This window comes from Silene latifolia, chromosome 1, assembly GCF_048544455.1.
Source record: "Silene latifolia isolate original U9 population chromosome 1, ASM4854445v1, whole genome shotgun sequence".
Lineage (NCBI taxonomy): Eukaryota > Viridiplantae > Streptophyta > Magnoliopsida > Caryophyllales > Caryophyllaceae > Silene > Silene latifolia.
Genome location: NC_133526.1, coordinates 157998321 through 158003291, shown reverse-complemented (window position 1 = coordinate 158003291; position 4971 = coordinate 157998321). Strand labels below are relative to the sequence as shown.

Here is a 4971-nt window from a genome sequence, read left to right as displayed (position 1 = left end):
TCATCCCGTGTCAATTATAATTATCGTAATTCACCGCTTTAGTTCACATATATAAAACGTGATAGATAATAAATTGACAATACATCTCACTAAATAATAATTGAGAATTAGCCTTACCAAATAGTACAAACCATGAGTCCCAATTTCATGAGGAAGTAGGCTCGGCTCACCGGGGTACTAAACTTGTTACGTTGAGTAAGTGGGTAATAAAATGTTATTACATCGAAATTTGGATTGAGCTCAACGGAAGTATTCGTGACCGTGATCGTATGTGTTCCGGGCTAAAGATAAATATTAAAGTAATTTTTATCGACCGAGAGTTCTAGAAGTAGAATCGATTAAGAGGTTAATCCACCGAATTATATTGATAAGGGATGAATCGGCTCACCGTGCTCGAATTAATATGAATTTGGATCTCGGAATCATTTATAATAGATGGGTAGAGGTCACTATATAAATGCAATACTTGTTTACAAGTATTATTAAAATGATAGATGTTTATTATTTCCTTCATTTTCGTTTTTGTAGTTATTTATTTGCAATGGATTCATCTAATAATCCTACATCGATCACCATTCACTACAACAAATCCCTTGCTTTCTCGACGCTTTTTTAGGGTATTCTCGATGGTTAAAAGTGTCGCCATTTTATTTCTCGACGCTTTTAAAAGCGTGGTTTTTTGGGGCGTCAGGATTTTTTGACGCTTTTTAGCGTCAACCTTTTTGACGCTTTTTTGTGTCACAAGCAGCGACGCTTTTTAGCGTCAGAGGTTCTCTGCACTTATTTGCGTCAGAAAGTGGAATTTCTCGACGCTTTTTTCGTCTCTAAAAAAATTCACTATGACTATTATTTTCGTCACTATGATTGAATTAAATCATATAGATTACTAGATGACATCATAAAGAGTGTATAGAATACAATAATTGAGACGGAACTCTGATATGTCGGTGCAAGTAATGGAGTAATTTCATATAAATATCCAATATACAACTATAAAGTAACGTACAATGTTTGTTGAAAAAAAACTCCATAAAAAGGAACTCATCCAGAGTTGAAATATTTTCTATCACACTAAAATCAAATATACATCCATCTACAACAAAAATACATTTTGTTGAACAATCTGGAAAATATGTCCATCTACTCTTCAATTCTAATCCAACCCTCCCACAGCATGACTGCATCCATCTCATCCTTCCTGCCAAATCATCAATACTTCCATTATTAGTAACCATTCCTTATTCACTCTACATTTTATACATAATCACAACTTATGTTCCACTTGATCAGAAACAAAGAGGAAAATAGATAGAGAAGGAAAGGATGAGATAAGATGTATATCATATCTACAGGGACCAAATACAATAAACTTGGAGAATAAATGTAACAATCTCAATATGAGTATTCATACTCATATGCAGCATATTGTGACCCCATTTCAGGTTTCAAACATCCAAGCAAATGACACCAAAAAACAGTTGTTTCAAAAGGTATAAGGTAAATTAAAATGACGGCAAAACAACCAAGCAAAATCATCTAGTAATTAACTTAGGAACATATAATGCAGTACATGAAGGAAGTAAACAGCCTCAAATTCTCCCACGTTTAATTTTGTAAAAAAAAATCTAAAGTAAAGAAAAGCTAGATACGAGAAACGCAGGGAAGAAATAAAGAGGAACATAAAGATGACACTAGGCCTCAATTTAAGTATGCTCAATTCTCCACACGCTAAAACCCCTTTATTATCACATAATAAGAAAAATTAGCAATTACACAGTTCAATAATACGAAACTAAGAAACCAAAATCAGATATCAACACTTACACAATAACAATCTCCAACAAAGTTCCATGAATATCTGAGCAAGTCAAAGTTAAACGACACCGTAATAATGTCAGTTCATCAAATGTTCATTAAATGATCAAAATATTCGTCAAAATGTTTATCATCCAACAAATTCATGTAAGAAATAACTTTGTTTACTCATTTTGATCAATATGTTCCAAGTAACAAAATAAACACCCAAGACAATGAGTGAACTCACCGAAGAAATCAGGATTAGGCTAAAGAAATCCCAAGTCTTTGGTCATTGAACTAATTCAAAAACTGCGGTTGTACCAGCGATATGTAGTAGTAGTAGTGGTGGTGGTGGTTGTTATATCATCAATAGTCCTCGGAAGTCGGAACGGTAACATTCCGTACCAATTGTACATAGCATACCAATATTCATTCCTACATTCCAGTTGAGAAGCACGAAAAAAGGCAAAATGTTAGAGAAGTATTTATATTCCAATTAATCTACCAACATTAACCTTACATGGGAATGTATATGATATTGAACATGAGTTTAGGGGGCATATGCTTAATGTTTATGTAACCTGGCATCTATTCCTTGCTCCCATGTACAGAAGTACAAAACCACCAATGTCAATTCATTTTAACGAATGTCACGTATACGTATAGCATTAAGGGCATCGGGTAACATTAGTATACGTCTACTAACCTCTAGAATTTATACTCATTGAACAGCCAACTAAGTGCTTGTAACAAGAGTTAAGATTCAAGCGCATATTCACCAGCTTGGTGAAAATTGTAACAGAATAACTGATGACGCGTTCATATTTTTTTTTTTTGTAAGAATGAACAATATTATTATAAAATTAAGCACCATTGTACATAGAGAGTCATCATAACTTCATTTACAGTATATCCTATTTGAGTAAAGTTCAATTATAAGACTAACTTGCTCCTCACCTATTTGTACCTAAAAGCATACGCTATCTTAGCCCATAAGGAAAGGAGAAATATTTTGTAGGCAGTAAGTTCAATGCCTAAAGTAAAACTATATAGATGATATGGACATGCGAGAAAACAACACTTATTAAGCTAAGATATGTATTCGTTGATTTTCGGCAAAGCAACACTATAGCTTAACCATTTCAATAGGAACATAATCATCATCATCTTTTAAAACACTTTCTGAAATAAACAAAAATAGCGTAAGTGAAACGACCAGATAAAGGAGAAGCCAACTAGCTAACCAGTGCAGATACAAGCACATATTCAATGTAAATACAAACACAAATATTAGTTAAGGAAACGCTAAATAGATCAAACCACGTACTTTTAAAGCAGTGTGAGCCCTCCATTAATCTGTTTAGGTGCATAGTAAAGATTAAAATTAGTAATTTATACTGATTGGATGAGTATACGTTATAAATTTAAAAGAGACCCATTAAGAAATATCTAACTCATCAAATCTTAAACAATCATATAGGAGATGACAACTAATCAATTTATATCCAGCCGCATGCATATGTCAACATTTGCAAGGCTCCAATTGCATAAAAAAACAAAAACTAATGTCATCAACATGATAACTATAATAAAATCCAAATCAATGATATACAACACATGGAACAAAGAGATTAAGTTTATTTTTTTCCATACATCTTACCATTTTGTACTCTACCTAAACGATTAGGAGGTGATCTGTGCGTAAAAACTAAAGCATAGTTTCATATAAATGATCAACCTTGACCAACCATGCTATCGACACAGCCAGCAACAAAATGAACCAAGTTTCTTTCAAATTTTCACATATTTGAACCAAGCTAACACCCCCAATCATGTAACGAAACAACTTTATATCGAGAAGAGTTTGGGGTGAAAGGAACAAAATAAACTAACCATGAGTAACTGATGCAAATGACCACAATCAGAAGGTAAACCTTTAGCATTGAAGTTGTATTCTTTCAGCTCTAAAGTCTTCCAGTCACCCCTAGAAAACAACCAAAAAAAATAAAAGACCAAATACATTAACGATGTAGCACGCAAAGACAATTAAGCGATTTGTCTAAGTTGATGCCAGGAATTCTTATTCATAAATAGGAAATCAATTGATATCGTTGACAATTGAAAACAGCACTATATGTAATACCAATTCATCGTTCTGGCAAATGTCTACTTCAATATAACTCATATGGAAAAGTGGGATTCATGATGCTAGGCCAAAACCGAAGAAAAAGCAACTATTTACGCAACTCATAAATTAATTTCAAACGCACATTGACTAATGACCAATAACGTTGAATTCATCCAACAAACAAAAAGAAACGTTAGTAGAAAGAAATGCAAATACCGAAACAACGGAGGGCAAAGAATTGAAGCAACGAAACTCAGAAGATACAATCTCCGACCTAATTCCGCACTGCGATCGAACAACCCGAATTAGGGTTTGCATTTGTAATCAATTTTGAAATTTTGTAAGACGATTTATTCAACTAAAGCAATAATTGAACTCTAAATCACAAATTAAGTAGAAATTACATACACGTGAAGATTTGCAATCGAGAGAGATGAGCAATATGACGATTGAATAGCAATTGAAAGCGTTGAATCAGGTCAGCAAGTGAAATGATTTTTTAAATTAGGACTTAGAGGGGCACAAAATGAATTAGGTCAGCAAGTGAGAAGATCAACGTGAGGCAGTTTGATTTTTTTGGGGGAATTGAAGAGCGCGAGAAATGAAATTTTTGTAGAGGGGGGTGGTTTTTAATTAAAAATGAATATTATATTAATAAAATGGATATGGGTTGAAAAAATGGGTCGACGCCTATAAAAGCGTCAACCACAAAGCGTCGGGAAAGTAAGGGAATTGTAGTAGTGATTAATTCATGGCTCCAATCATTCAATGAAAAATGCTCCTCGTATGACGATGACCCGATTAGAGAACCACGCTTTGGCATTGGTGAGGATGAAAATCTTTGTCGTTTTACTACTTCTACACCTGACACTCCCATACTCATGCCCACCACATCCTTGGTAAGAGAATCATATGAGGATAATCTCACAAAATTCCAAGGAATCCTTGTTTGATGAAGCGAGGAGAAACGTCAAATAGAGTGGGAGTTCTAGCAAGAGTGTCCTTGCAACCGAAAAGGGTAATAGTATTAATAAAGGAAAAGCAAA

At 33.9% G+C, this 4971-nt stretch overlaps 1 long non-coding RNA gene across 2 annotated transcripts; it reads right to left on the bottom strand.

Annotated features, from left to right (window-relative positions):
* Window positions 1-944: 944 nt before the first annotated feature.
* Window positions 945-4615, bottom strand: LOC141607331 (uncharacterized). Of its 2 annotated transcripts, XR_012526908.1 has the most exons (7): window positions 4334-4615; window positions 4142-4210; window positions 3691-3781; window positions 3125-3153; window positions 2045-2232; window positions 1825-1858; window positions 945-1198 (listed from the first exon to the last, which is right to left on the bottom strand). It is a non-coding gene; the product is annotated as an uncharacterized LOC141607331 (long non-coding RNA). The 2 variants fall into 2 exon arrangements; XR_012526907.1 differs by lacking the exon at window positions 1825-1858 and having other exon boundaries at window positions 4334-4610.
* Between the last annotated feature and the right edge of the window lie 356 nt (window positions 4616-4971).